Source organism: Protopterus annectens, chromosome 17.part0, assembly GCF_019279795.1.
Source record: "Protopterus annectens isolate FY-2018-M chromosome 17.part0, PAN1.0, whole genome shotgun sequence".
Lineage (NCBI taxonomy): Eukaryota > Metazoa > Chordata > Ceratodontiformes > Protopteridae > Protopterus > Protopterus annectens.
In genome coordinates this window covers 129,448,815-129,471,471 of record NC_056751.1, presented here as the reverse complement: position 1 = coordinate 129,471,471, position 22,657 = coordinate 129,448,815, and the positions used below count along the sequence as shown (strand labels likewise).

At 46.5% G+C, this 22,657-nt stretch overlaps 1 protein-coding gene across 1 annotated transcript in view; it reads left to right on the top strand.

Annotated features, from left to right (window-relative positions):
* The window catches only part of YTHDC2 (YTH domain containing 2), a 1,963,388-nt gene that overhangs the window by 47,361 nt on the left and 1,893,370 nt on the right, over window positions 1–22,657 (top strand). The window lies entirely within an intron of this gene.

The window sequence follows — 22,657 nt, the reverse complement described above, 5'->3', positions numbered from 1 at the left end:
TACTAGCATCAGTCATTAATTATGCAGCTGTATTGAACAGGAAGTGTTGCTAAATGTGGCTTTCTGTGGAAGATACGAGTTTGTTTATGTTAGAATTTGCCATAACCATCTTACACAGTCTGAAGAAATTTGTTGACTAGAGGTAGGATACAGGCATGTTATGATGGACTTTATCTGGTATTGTAGAACAGTCTTAATCAGTCCTATTTTAATTTTTTCACGTTATATTGCAACTGGAATGGACCCCATTCCTTGGGATATATTTGAAATTTAGTCTTTGATGTTTGCCGGGAGTGCTGTTCTGGGCATCTGCACTGTACCCAGAATTGCAAGTTTCTGTAATTCACATGAAGTTATTTGTGTTTCTGTCCTATTTAAAAATGTTTGATAATTGTTTATTTTTCCTGATGTCCTTCAAGGATGCATCTGCAGTCCTTACAAATGGGTTGTCCTGTCGTCAGGCAGCCCTTCGGTCGGCCGGATTCCAAAGTCTGGGCCTGGCCTCGGCTGGTGTCGCACTTCACCCGACGTCATAGCTGCAGTTCTTCGGGTATAAAGGCATCAGCCGACGCCATTTTCCTCAGTCTTTCTTGCGCGTGGCCAAGCAGAAGCTGTTCGCAAGTGCCGGTCGGTCAGAACCAGAGATTACTACTACAAGTACCGAAGACTTCTAAAGCTAAGTACCCGTTAGACTCTTTCTTGCCTCAGCTGATGTCAGAAAAAGTGAATAACTGTTTAACTTGTGGGAAACAAATACCTCATAAAGATTTCCACTCTTACTGCTTACCTTGCTTAGGCCCAGACCACGACGTAGCAGCTTGTCTAGCCTGTGCTTCTTTCAACCGACGGACGCTTAGACGTCGGTTGGAATTTGCTGAAGAGTTTTTCGGCTCCGATTTTGCTTACATTATGCCGTCGGATACTCCGACTACGCAAATTTCTAAAAAGCGCAAGGAAAAGGACCGACACTCGTGGTCCGTGGTTTCGGCCGAAACCGCAGTTAAGCCAACCGCGAGTGTCTCTGTTTCGGCTGAAACAGAGTCCACGGTTCTTCCTTCGGCCGAAAGCTTGCCACTTACCGAGGCCTCATCCAGCCTGGCTGAATCTGCTACTGAAATCCCACCTGCTCTTGCAGGTTCACAGGATTTATCTGATACTATCCCTTTGGATATTTCTACCCCTGCACGTGGAGCTGCTAGGCCTCCTGCATCCATGTCGATTAAGGCCTTTGCCAGGGCTAAAGCAGTAAAAACTACAAAATCTGTGCCTGCTAAGACCCCCTCTCACAGGCCTAGCTCTAGTTCTCAAATGCTTAGTCTAGCAGAGGATCTCATTTCTTTGATCCGGGGATCCCAACTACTTCCAGACAGGGCCTCTCACCCACCTCCAGAGAAGAGGACTAGAGTAGAGCCCCCTGAGTCAGTTTCTTCAGATGGCTCCTCTGATGAATCAGATAATTCAAACCCTCCAGAGGGCCCCTTTTCTCCTTATGAGGACTCTGATGCAGAAGAGTCCATTCCTTCTGCCTCTCCGCCTGAGGAATTTTCTTTTGGGGAAACCTTGCATGCTATGAGGGAACAATTTCAATGGCAGGGCCAGGATTTTTCAGACTCTAGGAAAAGGCTTAGAATCTTTTTGCATTTGCCACAGCATAGGCCTTTAGCCATTCCTCCAGTCCTTACTGTTGTGGATGATGCCTTTAATGATGCTTGTACTGCTCCTGATTCTCTTCCTCCGCCCCTGCTAAGCCCGATAGGTACTACAGGGTTCGGACACACATCATCATTTGTATAAGGCCCCTTTGCAGATCCCAAACTATCTCCCAGGGACCCAAGGCTGTAGCAGCTACTTCTACTAAAACCCCTCCCTCTGAAAGGGAATCTAGGGCCTTAGAGAGATGGGGTAAAAAAGTTTACACTTCTGCTACTCTTTCAGCTAGGGCCTTGAACTGTCAATTCCACATGATTCAGTATCAGGAATTTATGTTAGACCAATTAACTAAAAAACTGTCCTCTGATGAACCATTAGACAAAAAATCTGTACAGGAGATGGTACATAACATTCAGCAGGTCAGTAATCATTCCTTAAAATGTGGCTATGATGCACTAGAGGCTTCCTTTAGATCAGCCATGACTGGCACAGTGATCAGAAGACATGCATGGTTAAAAGAGCAGTCCTTACCAGACCATGTTAAATCAAAGCTCCTAGATGCTCCCATGGATAAGCTCAATTTGTTTGGCTCCCCTGCGCAGCAGGTGCTGAAGAAGGTGGAAGACAAAGCAAAATCTGTCCAGACGGTCAAGGAATTCTTGCAGGTCCAGCCTCCAAGGTTTAGCAGGAACTGGCCTTCCAAGAATTGGTCCTTTCCAGACACCTCCAGATATCCGAGAGGCAGGAATAGGCGCTCAAGAGGCAGGGGTCAATCCAGAGGTGCCTACAGGGGACATCAGTGGCAGGCTAACAACCAGCGAGGTACAACCACAGATCCAGCCACCACCACTTCCACAGGACAATCGCAGTGACTTGGCTCTGGCACCGCCTACCAGGGAACAACTAGAGGCACCCTTAGGCGGGAAGCTAGCCTTATTTTCAGTAAACTGGCATTACATCACAGGAGACAAATGGATTTTACAGACAATAGACCAAGGTTACAGGTTTCACTTCCATACTCTACCAAGGAAGAGAGGAATGCCAAACCTTCCTCCAAATCAGAAGACAGAAGCTCTAGAACAAATAACTCAATTACTAAGGATGAGAGCTGTAGAAAGGGTACCATCTATGGAACAAGGGCAAGGATTTTACTCCAGACTCTTCCTGGTACCAAGAAAAGAAAACCAATGGAGACCTATTCTCGACCTGTCCGCTTTAAACACATACCTCATTGTTCCAAAATTCAAAATGCTGACACTACAGCAGCTTCTTCCCATCCTGGGCAAGGAGTCTTGGCTGGTAACTCTAGATCTCAAGGAGGCATACCTGCACGTCCCCATACGACCAAATTGCAGAAGATACCTCAGATTTCTTGCAGGATCAGAGCATTATCAATTCTCAGCATTGCCCTTTGGCTTATCTACTGCGCCCAGAGTATTCACGAAATGCCTGGCATCAGTAATTGCTCATTGCAGGCTTCAGGGAATTCAAATTTACCCTTACCTGGACGACTGCCTGTTACAAGCGGACAACAAAAACAAATTAACAAAGATTTGGAAAGGGTCATTCATCTACTACAAGCCCTGGGATACACAGTCAATATAAAAAAGTCAAGGCTGATACCATCCCAAAGGATAACCTTCTTGGGTGCAGATCTGGACACATCAAAACAAATGGCATTCCTGACAGTAGAAAAACAGGAGCAACTCCCTTTCTACTTCATGGCACTAACAAAGCAGAACCAGCTAACAGCAAGAAAAGTCCTGCAAGCTCTCGGTTACATGGCATCCTGCATAATATTGATTCCACATGCCAGACTACATATGAGAAAGTTACAGTGGTACCTAAGGAATTTATGGTCTCAGCACAAGCACAGCCTAGAAACCCAAATTCCAATAATTCCATGCCTGAAACAAGAATTCCAATGGTGGGCTCAGGCCTGTCAATCAAACAAGGGACTGCCCTTCCACAGCACTCAACCAAGCCAGACCATCACAACAGGCCTCAGACCTCGGTTGGGGGCACACTTGCTGGACAAGTGCATACAAGGCTTATGGACTCAAGACCAGCTGCACCTACACATAAATCAAAAGGAAATGCTGGCAGTAAACTGGCAATTCAGGCATTCAGACCATTCTTCGACAGGGTCAACTGCTGATAAGGACGGACAACACCACAGTTATGTGGTACATCAACAAACAGGGAGGCACACATTCATACCCTCTATGCCGGATGGCAATGGACCTCTGGAATGTGGCACTGAGCTTCAACATTCAGCTACAAGCAATTTTTGTGCCAGGAAAAGAAAATATACTAGCAGATATCCTAAGCAGAACTACCACGGATGCCCACGAATGGATGCTGCATCCGGACATCTTCAAAACCATTACAGGGAAATGGGGACTACCAGAAATAGACTTATTTGCATCCCCACACAATCACCAACTGAAAAAATTCTGCATGAGGACGTACCACCCACTTGCTTGGAAAGTGGACTCCCTATCTTTCAGTTGGAAAAACCTGACAGCATATGCATTCCCACCTCTTCCCTTGATGCACAAGGTGCTATTGAAGATCAAAGAAGACCGTCCAAGGATCATCCTGATAGCTCCAGACTGGCCAAGGCAACATTGGTACCCATTACTGAGGAGTATGTCTCGGGAACAAATATGGCCTCTGCCCCTAGTTCCCTTGCTGTTAACACAGAACAACTTCAAAACCCTGCATCCAAACCTGAAAACACTGCAGCTGGCTGCCTGGAACATTGCGTAAGACCAAATAACCCAGATTTATCTCAAAGGGTTAAAGACATTATCTTGGAGGCTCGCAGACCCTCAACAAAAAAAAATATTATTCAGCAAAATGGAAAAGATATCTCATTTGGAGTACTGCAAAAGGAGAGAATGTGTCACTGGTAAACATAGCTAACATCCTGGAATACTTGGCAGAGCTCTTCCACAACGGCCTGTCCTATTCTTCCATTAAGATTCATGCATCAGCTATTTCAGCAGAATACAACTTGGATCCTCCAGTCTTCTCTCATCCTCTGCTTAGGCAGTTTCTGAGAGGGATTAAAAATGTAAAGCCACCTAGGAAGCCACCATTGCCAGCATGGGACTTGAACTTTGTGCTAGAAAAGTTGACACTCCCTCCTTTCGAGCCAGCAGTAACAGCAGAATTACAGTACTTATCATGGAAAACTGCTTTCCTGCTTGCAATCACTTCAGCAAGAAGGGTATCTGAGCTACAGGCATTAATGGCAGTACAGCCCTTCCTGATCTTCCATCAAGATAGGGTGTCCATGAGAACTAATCCTACCTTTATGCCAAAGGTGGTCTCCAGGGTATCTTTAAATCAAGCTATCCACCTACCTACATTCTTCCCCAACCCACAGAACAGGGGAGAAAGACTATTGCATACCTTGGATGTACATAGACAATTACGTTACTACCTGGACAGGACCAAGAGCAATAGAAAAACTGACCAGCTACTGGTAGCATATGCAACAGGAATGGAAGGAAAAGCAATTTCAAAACAGACAGTCTCTAAGTGGATAGGAAATTGCATTAGATTTTGTTACTCCTACCATGGGAAGAAAACTCCAGAAAACATCAGGCCTCATTCTACACGGGCTACAGCCACTACCACAGCTTTTTTACGAGGAGTGGCTACCAAAGACATTTTAGAGGCTGCTACTTGGAGCTCCGTGCATACATTTGCCAAGCATTATAATTTACCTTTATACTCCAGATCCCGAGCAGGTTTTGCCACTGCTGTTTTGCAAGGGATCTTAACTACACCATAATCTTATTTCTCCTCCTCCCACAGTTTGGCTATGGTATTCTACCCATTTGTAAGGACTGCAGATGCATCCTTGAAGGACATAGTACAGTTTTGTACCTACCATAAATGTAGATGTCCGATAGGCATGCATCTGCAGTCAGGATTACCCACCCTCCTTCCCCTCTGTGGTACTCCTAGGGTATTTGCCCATCTTGTAGCTAGCTGGGGGAATCTATTATGGTGTATTTGTTTGTATATATGTATATACATGCTTATTTTTTGTTTGCTCTCTACTATTTGGAACCATTTGCATTTATCCAAATTTAGCCTTCCTAGAGGGCACCTGGCATCTGGGGCAAGAAAGACTGAGGAAAATGGCGTCGGCTGATGCCTTTATACCCGAAGAACTGCAGCTATGACGTCGGGTGAAGTGCGACACCAGCCGAGGCCAGGCCCAGACTTTGGAATCCGGCCGACCGAAGGGCTGCCTGACGACAGGACAACCCATTTGTAAGGACTGCAGATGCATGCCTATCGGACATCTACATTTATGGTAGGTACAAAACTGTACTTTTCTCCAGCTACTACTGCTGGAACCATCTGGTTGTCTTTCTTCTGTGTTGCTCTAGTTTCTGCTTGTGTAGCCTGGTATTTTATAGTTTAGTCTTTCAGTACACAGAACATGATAGTTGCTATTTCAGTACACAGAACATGATAGTCCCTCATTGACACTCTTCAAGAGGAATCTTGATGAGTGGATGGGAGATGGTAGGTTTACCCCGGGTATCACTTCTGTGTCACTGTTAGACAGAGGCACAGTATACTAACCCCGAAAAAGGGCATAGAAAAATTAATTTAAAATGGGTGGCGAAAGCCAAACACACTCTGGCTAGGCTTATAAATGCCCGAGGGCAGATAGCCTGGTATGAACCTATGAACCTAGATGTAGATGTTCTTCCATATCACTGTTGCTGTATTCCTTACTAGAGGGATCCCCTGCTAGGGTAGCTGAACATCTGGCCAATATACCAAGCCTTGGGTATCAAGGATGTCTCTTGCATTACATGTATGCTCCCTGCTCATGGCATAGGGCATAAAAGTGATGTATGGACATAAATACGCCAGACTTTCTTTGCCACCAGTTTAAACACCATCTTCGATCATCCATGTGAACCTTCTTTTGTTTCTGCTGGTTACCAAATAATTTTCAGGTAAATGCACCACTGGGATTTTATTCTTATCTTGTCTTTTTCTTTTAGTTGCAAGGTTACATGTCATTCATAAAGGGAAAATGTCAGTGTGATGACACCATTTAAAATTCTAACAAGGCATTCGCCACTTTCTCTGCCTCAGTGGAGGACGGAGCCACTGCCTCATGGTTATGTGTAGCATAATCCACCAGCACCAGGATATACTTTTTCCCTGTAGAACTTGGAGTACTCAAAGGCCCTACAATATCCATGGCTACCCTCTGAAATGGCTCTTAAGGCAAAGGCATTAACAGAGCATCGACCTTGTCTCCTGCCTTACTTGCCTTTTGCCACTGCTCACGGGTCCTGCGGTACTCATTTACATCCTTAGGAATCCCAGGCAAATAAAAGTTTTGCATAATGCATCTCTTAGTACGCTTTAAGCCTGTATGGCCTGCAAAAGGAATGTCATAGGCTATGGCTAGAAGTGCCAGGCGGTAGGCTCTCGGCACTACCAGCCTGTGTATTACCTCACCCTGTAGCCCTCCCTGAGGGGTCCACTCTCTTTACAGTAACCCTTTTTTCCAATATGCAGACTCCCCTCTTACTTGTGCATCAGGTGTCTCCTTAGCTACCGCTCTCAAGCTTCGTAATGTAGGGTACGTAAGTTGATCCTGTCTCAACTCTTACTTTTGTGACCCTGCTCAGCTCCCCTTCCACAGGAAGCCCAGTATCCTCCCATCAGTGGTGCCTCACTGTCAGCCTGGATAGTACCTCTCACTTCTGTCCTTGCAGTTACCATCTTCACGGGAACACCAGTACCTTTAATAACCACATCACCAGCCCCAGCTTCAGGCATAGGATCTGTCTGGGTCTTCCCCAGGCTGCTAGACCCATGTGTCTGGCTCCAAGTTTGACTGTCTGTCATTGCATGCACAAAAGTTACTACATTATCAAAATCATTCCCTATTAAGACATCTGCAGGGATGTCCACAACACACCTACTTATTTGTTCCCTTTTCCACCCTCCTAGTCAAGATCAACCCTGGCCAAAGGTATCTGGAATGGGGTCCTGCCCAAAGCTCTGACTGGTGTGGACTGCCCAAGCAAGTACTGCTCCACCTTAAGCACTGCAGGCCCCGCATTGGTTATATCCGAAGATGTCTCACTCTTAGCAGTGGCCTGTCTTCTATTCACCAAGATAGAATACAAGTTTTGGTGATAATTTGGCATCTCTGTTGTTTCCAGACAACTTACCACTGGCATTCTGTCATTTCCACTTGCTGGCTCCCTCACATTTTGCTTCTCACCTTGCTTCAGTGGACGTTTGAATGCTACATGGCCCCTCTGATTACATTTGAAACATCTAATCCCTGATCCTGACCGTGTGCTTGAACTAGTGGCTTCTCCTGTTACTGGTGAACTTTTGGAGTGGTTTAGGCTGTCCCCCATGGGTTCCCTTATGTACATGTGTAGCACTGGGTATCCCTTTCTTGTGCAGTGGTGCTGTATTTGCCAAGTAGAGATCTCCTTTTTTCCCCAACTCATATGCAGAGTTACACTCTGTCTGCAAACCAGATCCTCATGTCCTGATGCAAAGTACAGAGAGCTTGTTCTTTTACCAAAAGCTCTGCCTGTTCTTCAGAAGTAGTGACCTGACACCCAGTCACCCACCTTTGAATGTATGTAAATCAGTATTGTGGTAACATACACTTTCATCTGCCTTGCGTCTATGTTCACAAAACCTTTTTCTATACATTTCAGGAGTTGATTTAAAGCAATCAAGCAAACCTTGTTTTACACAATCATAATTCAAACAGTCAATATCAGACAGTTTAGCAAATGCATTAACAGCTCTTCAGTGGAGTAAGGGGGTCAGGAACCATACCCAGTGCCCTCTGTCAATATTATATTGTTTACATATCCTCTTAAGTATATACATTAAACTATCAAAGTCATCTCCCTCCCTGTACTGAGGAAAACGTTTACTGACCTTTATGGCTTTTAGGGCTTGGTCATTCTTTTCTCCATTATCTTCATGACCCTGTCTAAGGGTTAGAAGCACTTTTCATATTGTCTCTGCCTCTCATTTTCTTCATTTTCCATCTTCGAATGCTTGGTCTCCAGTTCATGCTGATGCTGCTTCTCCCTCTCACTCTCCTCAGCCTCCAAATGTCTCGGTACATACTGACTCTGCTTCTCTGTCTCTCCTCAGCTTCCAGTTCAAGTCGTCTTAACTCCAAACAAATTTTTAAGTCTTCTGAGGAAAAGGTACACTGTCTTGTCTCAGAAGGCTGCTTATCCCCAACTCCAGACTGGGTATCCTCTGAGCTGCTGGTCTGCTTTGTGGCTGCAACTAAGGCTGAGATCATTGCTTCCTTTGTCAGGTTGACATGTACCAGTCCTTTGGGTTTGCACACCTTAGCCAACTGATTGCTTGACAGCTTGCTATAGTCCTCTGCTGACCTCTTTTTCTGCTGTTTCTGATTAAAAAATAATTAAAACTGTTGTGAAATTAAACTCTGTATGTTTACCTTTTGGCTGTTGACAGTGCACACCTTAATGACAACTACCCATAGACTAATAAAGCTAAATTAAAATGGCACACCGTTTGCACCAAATAATGTGACAACCCTACTTAAATCCAGGGTTATCACTAAGGAGCCTCCGTCCTTACCATTGTCTCCAGTAAAGAAGCGTCACTGATAACGAAAATTGTGTATCTCTGTCCCTAAGTGTACACCAGGAACAGGCTCCAAACCTGTGGCTGGACAATATGCTTCACTCGAGGTCCCCAAATAAGTCTTCACACTAACCATAGCAGAGGACTGTGTCCCAGTTCTAGATATTTGACACACACTCTTAAATTGACCAACTGAAGAAAAAGCACAGAAACCACTACGCGGAACAATTAAGACCTCTCGAGCTCGCTGCCAGGCTCTCCGGATACAATAAAAGCACGTAACTGACGATATAAGAATAAAATTTATTTAAGCGTACTTCTAAAATGCACTTTTCGTTGAGCTACTCTAGCTCAACTTCCTCAGAATAAAAGCAACTCCAAGTTAAAACACAGTTGTATTTAAATCAATGAGCTAACATTTGAATCTCGTATCCTTCCCCCACGTGACTAAGCTATTAAATACGTACATCCAAAATGGACCAATAGTATCAGAACAAAGCATGACATAGAACATGAATACATTAATAAAATTAATAAATTAATACAACAAATAATCACATCAAATAATCAAAGGCTTCAGAGGTATAACAATACAGCTATATAGCTGTACTATGTTAAAACCTCACCTTAACACTAAATACGTGTCGCTAACTTTTTCATATGGGATACCAAAAATATCTATTAATTTTATTAATGTATTCATGTTCTATGTCATGCTTTGCAGCGAGCTTGAGAGGTCTTCATTGTTCCACACACTCTTAAATACTTGATATTCACACACACATACTCTTGGGAAGGACTGGCACAGATTTACCTGCTATGTCCTCTTTCCCAAATTACAAGGTAACACCTGCCACCAGTTAGATACCACAGCACCCTTCAAAAGGGGGTGTTCATTTATTTTGGGTAGAATAAGTATCGATATAAATGGTAGCATTGTAATCCAAGCAGTAAGGCTTTTTGGAGTGACCCTGGTTTTATCACAATAAACATAAACACTCTCCGGTTACTGAAAGTTATTTCTAAATAACCAGCCTCAATGAAATAGTTAAATATTTAATAATAAATAAAATGATTTAAAACTAGTGTACACTTAATAACTGATTGTAATAAACCACAAAGTTTCACACACAGGAATTATGGAAATAACACTGTAGGATATATTTCACACTGATTTGTAGAAAACCCTAACTATAGTTCCCTAACTGTCTAAAGATCAACAGTCCCTGTCTAATCTAATCTAACTCAGCAAGGTAAGATGATGCTCTTACTTCTGCCAGACAAGGTAAGAATTTATGCCCATTTGTCAGGCAGTTGTCTGGTCCTCAGTGAATGGATTAACAGCTCCTATTATTATTGCTGAACAGCTCTGAAAAACAAATTGAGTGATAACTACTGATCTGGTGAACAAAAGCTTACAACTGAAGGACTACAACAACTGAACTTTAACTTGCTGAGAACCTGCTTTTATAGCAGAATTTTTAAAATGTCACAGAAAGCTGTTATGAGAATTCTCTCTCATATCAGACTTTAAAAGTAAACAAAACAGCTGCTGTGGGGATTCTGTTCCTTTCACATCTAGGTCAGCTGACTGGCATAACTAACAATCTGAAGTAGTTAACTTCATTTGGGCATCAACCTATGGGTCTTCGGATCCATATCGGATCCGAGCCGGCAGTTTCCAACAGCTGAGATCCGAGCTCCAAGCTCCTCCCCCTACCCATAATCCCCTGCCATCCCTACCTGACCTCAGATCTAGTTTGCCGCTGTTGAAGCCAGCAGCTTGATCTTTGAGTTCCAGGCATCGGTTGTTTCTTAGCAAGATTTTGTGAGAAAATTTAATCTTTTTCTTTTACTTTCCTGTCAGAAAAAGTGTGTTTGTGAGTGTTTAGCATCCCCTCGTAGTTTTTCTCTCTACACAATTTAATTTAGCTTATTCCCCCCCCCACCTCGTGAGAGCGTTGGGGCGTGTGTCTGTGTGTGATTGGGGCCTAGTGTGTGTGTCCTTTTCTTAGTATAATGTCTGAGGCCCCAAAGACATTTTTTTCTAAATGTAGAAAGTGTGGCCATAAGCTATCCCCAGCGGATGGCCACACTTGGTGCGTGTTGTGCCTTGGGGTTGAACACCTCTCCTCTGGCTGCACTATTTGTGCGGCGTTCAACCCCAGTGCACTTAAGGACCAGAGGTCGAAGTTGATTCTGGCGGGACTTCTGCCCCCGGACTCTGCTCCGACCTCCGGTCCCCCCGTGGTGCCTGCCGCAGCCGCGACAGTACCCACGACTGCTTCCCTTCCCCTGACCGCAGGACTCAACCTCCCACCTTGGGCCAGGAGGATAGGGAAGCCAGAAAAGAGAAGCGCAGGGAGAAGTACCACAAGCGGCGGGCCGAGGCCTCTACATCAGCCCCGCCAGCTAAGCGGGCTTCTCCCTCCAAGACCTCCAAGCCTTCTCCTTCCCGGCTCTGGTCACCTTACTTCTCACCGGGACCGAAGGAGGAGGAGGTCCAGTCTCCCTCGAGGTCATCGAGGCGGCACTCCCGTCCCCCCTCGGTGGCCTCCTCTAGGTCGACCAAAAGCTTAACGGACGCAGATTTGGACCGGATGATGAGAAGATTCCTCCAGGCCCAACTGCAGATGGGAGTGCTCCTGCTCCCCCCCTCCTGGGGGGGGGGGGGGAGCTCGACCCCCTTTTTCGCCCCGATCGCTCCTTCTCCAACCCGCTTCCTGGGTTTGGAGTCCTCGGAGCCGAGTGGCGTTGGAGCCGGGGGCATGTTGGCGCCAATAGTATCGGGTACTTGGCGCCGACAGAGTCCCTCGAGTCTGTCTGGTCCCTTTTTGGCGATCCGAGCTCTCGGAGCAGAGAGCTGAGCTTCAGATCCGAGGGTGTCAGTGTGCCTTTGGCTCCATCCAGGTCGGAGCATACTGGCCCGTCGGATCCAGTAGTGTCGGCTCCGGCCCCGATCCGCTCATCTGATCCGAGGGAGGGTTTCCTCTCTGATCCCAGAGAGAGAGCAGCTCTCTTTCGGCTTTCGACGTGGTGGAGGGCTCTGTCGAGGGATTCCAGGCCCCCGGCCACAGCTACGGCTCCACCCCGCACTCCCTCTCAGTTGGTTCTGACTTCTATCGCTTGGTCCCAGGGACAGCCTGCTCTAACGTCCCAGGTAGTTCCCTTGTTGGGACATGATGAGCCTGGTGAGGCCTCCTCGGACAGCCCCCCCGAGGAGGTCCCTCACAAGCGCAAGTACAAAAGGAGGCACTTGGACTCCCCCGAGTCCTTGACCAAGGACACAGATTTGGAGGAAGGGGAAGGCTCCCCAAGATCACCCCCCCCCGAAGACGTCTTCTTTGGAGACCTCTTGGAGATGCTCAGAATAAGGGGAGGGTGGTCCGCCCCAAAGCCTACCTCAGACGAGTCTGTGTTCCTGGATGCATTTGAAGTAGGCCCGTCTATCTCTTGGGTGTCCCCTCCAGCCGACCCCCTGGTAGACCCCATCACTACCAGGGCGTGGAAGGAGCCGGACACTGTGGAGCCCATCCCGAAGAAACCTGATAGGATACTTAGTCCCCCCTCCAACAGAGTGCACTGGAGTAAGGGATCCCCGGTAGATGCCATGTTGGTGGCGGCAGCCACCAAGAGGGAACTGGCCCAAGAAAGTGCCTTGGTCCATCCTCCTAGCAAGGAGTCTCAGGCGATGCACCGCCTTGGGAAGAGAGTCTTCAGTTCAGCTACCTTCTCGGTAAGGTCACTGAACTACATTGCACATGCTCCAGCGAGACCTTGTTAAAGAGTACGCTGGGTCACCCCCCCCCCCCCCACCAAGTCCATGTCAGTGAGGACAAGCGGGTGTACTCTGCCCGAATGGCCACTCTAAGGTCTATTTCTAATACCTCTATGCGGCTACTATCCCATGCTATGGAAGGAGCCACTAGAGCTAGTGGAGCGGGCGTCATCATGAGCCAACAGGCGTGGTTCCGCCACTGTGATTTCACGGAACCCTTTAAGGCGTTGTTCGCTAATGCCCCATTCGATGGTTCTGCCCTCTTTGGCAAAACCGTACGCGAAACTTTAGTCCAGAGCGAGAAGGACGGGAAGACGTCTGCCGTCTGAGTCCGCTTCTCTGCTCCCCAGAGGTCTTTCTCCAAGAACCAAAAGGGACAGAAGAAGATGTGGTTCCGGAAGTCGCAACGGTCCCGTGATGCTCCGGACACCCACTCCTTCCGAGGCAGAGGAGGACAGGGTGGACGCCGCCCAAGGGGCAGAGGGGTCCGAGGAGATTTGGGTCCAGAGAATCGCTCTCTGATCGGCCCACGCAGCAATGCTGAGGGGTTACCAGACTGCTCCACTCTGGAGGCAGTCGGGGGGGGGGGGTGCGTTTTTCAAGGCACCTGGCAGCTTGGGAGTCCATCACGACAGATCGCTGAGTGGTTTGTATCATATCCAGAGGTTACCAAATCCCGTTTCTTCATCCCCCTCGCAATCCCAGATTCCTCCCAGATGTCCTCCCCGATCAGAGGGAGGCTGCAGCTGTGGAAGTCCAGCAGCTGCTAGAAAAAAAGAGCCATTCAGCATGTCCCCCCAGACCAGTTCGGATCGGGCTTTTACTCCAGGTTCTTCTTGGTACCAAAAAAGATGGGGGACTTGAGGCCAATCCACGATCTATCCCTCTTGAACCTGCCAGTAACCAAGGAAAAGTTCCGGATGGTCACACTTCAATCCATTCTCCCCCTCTTGCAGGAGAACGACTGGATGTGCTCTATAGACCTCAAGGATGCCTACTACCACATCTTGATGGACAGATGCTCCAGGAGGTTCCTCCGCTTACGGCTAGGAGCCAGCCATTACCAATTCAGGGTCCTTCCCTTTGGTCTCACCACAGCCTCCCAAGGTGTTTACCAAGGTTTTGTCAGTGATAGAGGCCCACCTGAGACTCCAGGGAATTCAGGTCTTCCCCTATCTGGATGACTGGCTCCTGACCGCCCCCACAAGGCATCTACTCTGCGCGGCCAAGGACTCTTTCTTCCCTCTAGCTCCCCGGCTGGGGATCACAGTCAATGTAGAAAAATCTTCCCTTCTGCCGACACAAATCATAGACTTCGTCGGAGCCAGATTGGATACAAGCCGGCTCCTAGCCTTCTTGACTTCGGACCAACTTCAAACCCTGAGACTCCATGTGCGGGCCATTCTTCAATCCCCAGCTCCTTCAGCAGCTCTAGTCCTGAGGGCCCTAGGGTCGAAGGCAGCTGCCATCAACCTGCTGCCCATGGCACGTTTGCACATGAGGGTCCTGCAGTGGACCCTCCAAGTCCAATGGTCCTTCCTGCATTACCCTCTAAACCATCTCATTCGCCTCAGCAGGGTTTGCAGGAACGCCCTCCAGTGGTGGCTCCAGTCCCCAGACCTCCTCAAAGGTAGGCCCTTTGCTGTGCCCCATCCCCTAACCACGGTGACCACTGACGCCTCTCGCCTTGGATGGGGGGGGGCATTGTCTAGGCAGGACAGTCCAAGAAACGTGGGACCACACGGAGACCTTGCTGCATATCAATGTCCTAGAGATGAGGGCGGTGCTGTTGGCGTTGCAAGCACTTCAGAGCCTTCTTCCCGTTGGGACTATTGCGGTCCAGATGGACAACATGTCGGCAGTCTGGTATATCAACAAACAAGGGGGAACCAGGTCCTATCCACTTTGCCTAGTGGCCATGAGAGTGTGGGAATGGGCTGTCTCCACCAACTGCTTTCTCATAGCGTCGCACATTCCGGGATGGTCTAACATCCTAACAGACTGAGTTGCACGATTCTCTTGCAGTACGAGTGGTCTCTGAATCCCGAAGTAGCGAAACAAATATTCTCCAAATGGGGTCAACCTTGTTGCGATCTTTTTGCTTCTCCCTCAAACACGAAGTGCAACGACTACTTCGCTCTAATTCCCCCACCCGAGGAATCCCCCCGAGATGCTCTGGTACATGCTTGGCTGCCCGGTCTCCTCTATGCTTACCCTCCTCTTCCTCTAATGCTGAAGTTCTTACAGAAAGCCAGATGGCTGGGGAGCAGAATAATCCTCATTGCCCCATTCTGGCCTCGTCAGGCTTGGTTCCCTTATCAACGTTCTCATCTAGTGAATCCTCCCTGGATTCTGGATCCCATCCTGGATCTGATCTCGCACCTGTTAGACCTTCCGATCCCGAATCTGGACAAACTGAAGCTCACAGCTTGGTTGCTCCAGTTCCACTTCTAGCTAGGACTCCCGGTATCTCTTCCCCAGTCAAAGCTATCTTAGTGGCGGCCCACAAGCCGTCTACTAGAAGGCTTTATGATAGCAAATGGAAATGGTTCTGTGTTTGGGCGGAGCAACAAAGCTTAGACCCCTTTACGGCTCCATTGCCTGTGGTGTTAGACTTTTTGTCGGGACTTTTTGACCAAGGAGCCAGCTCTTCCACTGTCAGAGTTCAGCTGGCAGCAATTTCACATTATCATGTGGGGATTGACCTAGGCCCTTCGATCTCAACCAGATTGTGTAAGGCCTTTTTGAAGGGTACCTTCCTACTAAGACCCCCGGTGAAGGATGTTGTCCCTCCTTGGGATTTAGTGCTCGTACTTCAGTGGATATTAAACTATTATCCTGGAAAACAGCCTTTCTCGTCGCTATCACTTCGGCCCGAAGGGTTTCTGAACTTCAAGCCCTTTCCGCCAAGCCACCATATTTGACCTTTCATAAAGACAGAGTATCCCTCAGGACCAATCCCTCTTTTCTTCCTAAGATTGCTTCCGAATCAAATATCAATCAAACTATTAGTTTACCTGTCTTTTTTCCCAATTACCAAAACAAAGCCGAATACAAGTTGCACTCGTTGGATGTTCATAGACAACTACGTTTCTACTTACACAGAACAGCTGGTCATAGACAATCAGACCAGCTGTTTATTTCATTTGCTAAATCTAATTTTGGGAAATCAGTTTCAAAAGTCACACTGTCCAGGTGGATTTCCCAGTGTATTCTACTGGCATATGAAAGTTCTGGCTGGCCCGCACCCCAAGGAGTCCACGCCCATTCTACTAGGTCTATTTCCACCTCTGCTGCCTTTCGTTCTAGAGTCTCATTGGAAGAAATTTGTTCGGCAGCCACTTGGGCTTCATCTCATACCTTTATAAATCATTGTAAGTTGGATCTGGTCTCCAGACGGAGAGCATCCTTTGGCTCTGCAGTGCTCTGGAACATCCTTCCATAAGGACCTCCCAAGATTTAGGTAGCTGGGGACTCTGTCCCATAGGTTGATGCCCAAATGAAGTTAATTACTTCAGATTAAGAAGTTATGTATTCACCATAACGTTCCATCTGAGTAGGTAAACTTCATTTGGCAGCAACCGTCCCCCCCCCCTCCTTCCCCCTGACTGTCGGATGTTTATATTACTCTTTGTCATCTGATTGTATCGAGGTCAGATCATAGACTGGCTATTTGGTGCAGGTCTTGCATTAGGCAAACTCTATCTGAGGTCAGGTAGGGATGGCAGGGGATTATGGGTAGGGGGAGGAGCTTGGAGCTCTGATCTCAGCTATTGGAAACTGCCGGCTCGGATCCAAAGACCAGTAGGTTGCTGCCAAATGAAGTTTACCGACTCAGATGGAACGTTATGGTGAGTACATAACTTCTTATTTTAGAATTCCTTTAAAAAAAAATTGGATTTGGTCAGCCAGAAGAACATTGATTCAAACATCTTACATCAGTCAAAGTAATAATCAAAAAACAAACTTATTTACAAAACTTCAGCTAGTCATGCTACAACAGATATCTAATATCCTCACAGTCAGTATGGGAGACAGACTCCACATAAAGACCATCACAATCACTGTTTGTTTTGCTTGGGTACTTCTCTTAACCATATGTCTTATTTGTCAAGCTTTTGTCCCTAAGAATCTTCGTAGTCTTCTCTCCTCCTTGTCTAGCTAACTAGAGAGCCAACATCTTCAGTTGCTGGTGCTGGATGTGATGGCGGAATACTCTTGGCCCAAGTGTCAGCAATTTGCTAAGAAGACCAAACAGTAAGGCTGGATGCGGCTACTGTATCACCTCCCCTGGACGTCTCTCTCAAGGGAATTGAAAGCAAGGAGGATCATCTGGTTATTCCATCTGATTCCTCTGCAGGGATCGTTTCAGAGGCTGGCATGGATCTGCCTTCTCGCACTCAGAGGCTCTGCAGATGTCTGTTACTGATGTTGAGGGGGACCGCGGCTCATATACGAAGGACTGAGGGGTAGGAGATTCCCATTACATTGATTGTTGACAAGGGTCCAAAGCTCCTTAAGATCTTTAGGGCTGATGTCCCTTTGAAAAAGAAGCAGAAAACAGAACTCATTTCCCCTGCTCCTAAGGATCCCCAGCTTGAGTTTCATGATTTTCACAGAGGTTGTTTAATGCAATAATGCTGTTTTAGCTCCCCCCAGGAGTTTCTCTTCCTGACCCCCACCCGGTTATCTACTCCTCTTAAGAGGCCTAGGGATTAGGACTCTTCTGATGAGGAATTAGACTCTGGGGAAGAGTCTTTAGCTTATTCCTCTGATACCTTCTGACTGTGGTCCTGAGGAGGAGGAGGAGGACTCCATTAGTCCAGTCTCTTCCTTTGAAGATCTTTCCACTGGGGATACTATCTCTTGTATGATGGAATTTTTAAGCAGGACTCTCTCCAGGTTTCTTAAGTCCTGAAGAGGTATTGGGAACTCCTCTAGATGGAGTCTCCTAAGCCCTCTGCTTTTCCTTGCTGTCATTGTTGCCTTTTTCTTTTTCAGCAGCATGTCAAGCTCCTGATTACTAGTCTCCGGCCCCTAAAAATAACTAAGTAAATAAAAATAAATAAAACCTGATAGGCTTTATAAGGTGCCCGATGATTGTAAGTTTCTTTACAAATGTCCTTCTGCTGACCCCCCCTTTTGTCTCTGTCTGTTCTGACATACCTTCTAAATAGTTGCCTTCTACTAAATCACTTCCGTCTGACAAGGACAGTAGGGCCATGGAAAGTCTGGGCAAAAAGGTTTATACTGATGCTACTTTGGCTTTTCTGACTGCTAACTACCAGATCCATATGACCAGTTATGTCTTAGCTCCTCTGTCACAGGCCTATTAGCTTATTTCTGACATTAGTAATTCTGAGGGGAAGGTTTCAGACTTCTCTTTATTGGGATTCACTTCCCAAGTGGTCCGTCATTCTATTAAATGTAGTTACGCACTAATGCTTTTTCTAGAGCTGCTGCCTTTGTTTCTGTGTTGAGGCATTATTCTTGGCTGCGCTTCCAGCCTTTTGCCTGATGATATTAAGGCTAAATTGATGGATGCTTCTCTTGACAATAAAAATCTCTTTGGTTCTGCAGCTGCTAAGCTTTTTAAGTTCTTGCAGGAGAAGGGTAAGGTCTTGCAAGAATAAACATATTTTTGTTTCCCCTGTTTGTAAATTTCAGAGGAATTATCCTTCCAAGCCTGCATTTGTACATACAGTCTCACCTTCCTCCCAAATGTAAAAACGGTTCCTGAGCGGCGACTCCTGCTAAGCCTATTTAGACGTCTGCTAGTCGGAAGCCTCCTTTTACAACAAGCCAGGTTGTCTAATTTACTTTCTTCCCTCCTAAGTCAGGTTCCCGAATCTCTGTCTTTCCCTATCTGCATAGTTGGCTAGGGATCATTCAGGATTCTTGGGTTCTGTCCATCATTTGTCAGGGATATTTCATGATGTGGAAATCCCTTCCTCTATTTTTGGAGAGTCCTTAATCTCCTCAGGAACAGCTCCCCTTGTTTCCGGATGTGCTTCAAAGCCTTTTTTTCTTAAGGCACCATTAAAGCAGTTAATGGTATTTAAAGGGGGAAGAGGTTTTTTATTCCAGAATGTTTGTTTTTGGTTTGCTGGGAACAAAGGCACCTGGCCGCCCATTCTGGATCTTTCTTAGCTCATCACCTGTTTGAAGGTTCCTTTTGAATGCTGTCACTTCAGACCCCGTTTCCTATTCTTCTATCTCAGGCTTTCCTAGTCTGTCTGGATCTCAAAGATGCCTATCTTCACTTCCCTATTCATCCCCGTTTCAGGAAATGTTTGCATTTGTCTGTTTCTTCTTTGCATTTTTAGTTCTCTGCTTTGCCCTTTGGCCTCTCTACTGCCCCAAGGGTCTTCACCAAATGCCTCGCTTCTGTGATTTCTTTTTGCAGGATGAGGTAAATACAAATCTTCCCTTAACAGGGACACCTGCTAATTCAGGCTTCTTGTCCAGAAACTCTGCTTCAGCATCTCCATTATGCTGTTTGCCTCTTGTAAAGCCTTGAGTTTACAGTAAATTTCCAGAATTTCATCCTGACGGATCATGTTTTTCTCTGGTGCAGGCTGCCGACTGCTTATGTTGGCTACCCTGCTGACCACCCAAGGCTTTGACTCTTATTGCCTTTTTTTTATCCCTTTTTCCCCAGGTATTCTAGCCAGAGAGTTTCTAAGGGCTCTAGGTTACATGTCTTCCACAATTCACATGCTTCCTCTAGCCAGACTCTATATGAGAAAGCTACAGTGGATATTCATCGTGTTTCACTGTTGCAGTCCTAATCAATGGGTTATCCGGCTCCCGGTAGCCCTCGATCAGCCAGAATACCAAAGGTAAGTAAAAATGATGGTTGTCTGTTGTAAAGGACGTCCGGGCGTCCGATACAAAAGGAGGCAGCCGACGTCACTTCCTCAGACTTCCTTGCCACAGAGACCGAAGCAGAAGCATTTCTTGCATGAGTGCCCATCGGCAGTTTACCTTTTTTGTTTCTGACTACAAAGTTGAAGTCAACTACAGCTAAGTACCCCATTGGGGATCCTCTTTTCTTGTCTTAACAAATGTCAGAAAAGGTTAATAATTGTCTTACCTGTGAAAAGTGGATTCCCCATAGAGATTTTTATTCCTGTTGTATTTGTTTAGGATTTGACCACGACGTTCCTAATTGTGAGCTCTGTGCTTCCTTTAATCCGCGTACTATTCGTCGTCGGGCTAAGCTTTTAGCTAAACATTTTGGAGTTTGGCCTAAGTTTGTCGGTATAGCGTCCGCTGGTCTTCAGGCTTTGGATATCCCAAAGAAACGTAAGGATAAGGACCACGACAAGCTTCCAAAGGTCAAGTCCTCGGATGATGTTAAGTTGGTCGTCAGTCATGAGGTTGCCAGTGAGGTGCCTTTGTAGCCCCCTGCAGCCCGCAGATTTTCAACTGCAGGCCTCTGTTGAGACCATTTCAGAGGCCCCCAGGCCTCTGGCTTCCATTTTGCCTTCTGACCTTCCGCCTGTTGCCTCTTTATTTGGATCCGGAGCCGCTAAGCTGACTCCGGTGTCCGCGGCCTCCGGTCTTCATTCCGACAACAAGCTCATACCAACTACTTTGGCTGCAAATTCGGCGGTTATCAGGCCTCCCGAGTCCTTCAGACTTGCAGGTAAATCTTCCAGTCATAAGCCTGTGAAGAAACAGGTTCCAGTTTCCTCTCATTCCCCTCATTCTCAAATGGTTAAAATGGCTGACCTTTTGACTCTTATCAGGGCATCACAGCCTCCTCCTTCAAAAAGAGGTAGGGATGTCTCTCCGGAGGCTTTCTTTTTCAGGTTCTGATACTTCTAGCATTTCTGTTGATGAAGTTTTTTCTCAGGCTTCCTCTCCTTTTGAGGATTCAGACGCAGAGTAGTCCATCCGTTCTGCTTCTCCTCCAGAGGATTTCTCTTTTGGTGATGCTTTAAATACTCTCAGGGAGCATTTTAAATGGGAAAGTCAGGATTATCCCCTTTCTAAGAAAAGGATTAGGGAGTCTTTTGGATTTACCTCTGCCTAAGCCTTTGGCTATTCCACCTGTGTTGGAAGTGGTTGATGATGTTTTTATGAAAAATTCCTTGACTCCATATTCTGTTCCTCCTGCTCCCAGGAAACCTGATTTGTACTATAGCATCTCTGATTCTCATTTGTTTCTTTTCAGGAATCCGTTGGCTGATCCAGAGGTTGTTTCTTAAGGCTCTAAAGGAGTTAAGGCCACTGTTACTAAAAATCCTGTTCCTTCTGACAGGGAATCTAGGAGCCTGGATAGGTGGGGTAAAAAGGTTTATACCTCTGCCACTCTTGGTATTAGCTCTACTAATTGTCTTTTTCATATGGTGAAGTACCAGCAGCACACTTTGGAAGCTATTAGTGTAGGAGCGCAAGTGTGCCTCTGTTGGCGGAGAGTAAGGATACGCAGGATTTGCTGAATTCTGCCAGTCTGGTCAATAGACATTCTTTACATTGTGGTTTTGACATTCTAGAAGCCTCCTGTATGGCTACAGCTATTGGCTCTGTTATTGGATGGCATGCTTGGCTCAGAGAGCAGCCCTTACCAGAGCTTGTCAAGGCTAAGCTTTTGGATGCACCTTTGCATAAGGACAGTTGTTTTGGCAGCAAAGCAGAGGAAGTGCTCAAGAAGATGGAAGAGAAGGCCAAGTCTGTCCAGACAGTTAGAGACTTTCTGCAAGTTCAGGCTCCTTGGTTTAGCAGGAATTACCCTTCTGAGAGTTGGACGTTCCCTGATACCAGCAGATAGAACCGTTCTAGGACTAGAGGTTACAAATCTTCTAGGGGACAGGTGGCTATCCCTCAAAGGTCTAAGCATTGGCAGGCTTCTTCTTCCAAGGCGGGAAGTTCTAAGCCTGCATCTCAATCTAAACATGATCAATGACTCTGTCCAACTTTTGCCTGTTCTTGCCTGCCCAGAGAGTCCTTTAGGGGGAAGGTTGGCCCTTTTTGCAAATATCTGGGCCAGCATCATGGACGACAAATGGGTACTCAGAACTGTATCCCTAGGATACAAGTTTTCTTTCCACTCCTTTCCAGTACCCAAAGGATTCCCGGACGCTCCTCCAAACCGAAGGGCAGAAGTAGAAAAGCAAATTTTGTCTGTTACATCTGGGAGCAATAGAATCAGTTTCTGCTCAGCAGGTAGGCCAGGGTTTCTATTCCAGACTTTTCCTAGTTACAAAAAAAGAAGGCGCCTAGCGTCCTATCCTAGATCTATCCACCCTGAACTCTTTCTTGATAATTCCAAAGTTCAAAATGCCCACTCAGCATCAGTTGCTGCCTATGTTGGAAAAGGATTCCTGGCTGGTAACATTGGATCTCAAAGAAGCTCATCTGCACATCCCTATCAGGGAAAGGTGCTGGCAATGCCTTCGTTTGAGGGTGGGCAAGCAACATTATCAATTCTCTGCTCTGCCCTTTGTGAGAACTCTGGGAGCAGTAGATAAGCCAAAGTGCCTGGCTCAAGTCATTGCTTTTTGCAGGCAGAAGAAAATTCAGATTTATCCTTACTTGGATGACTGCCTAATTCAAGCGAATTCT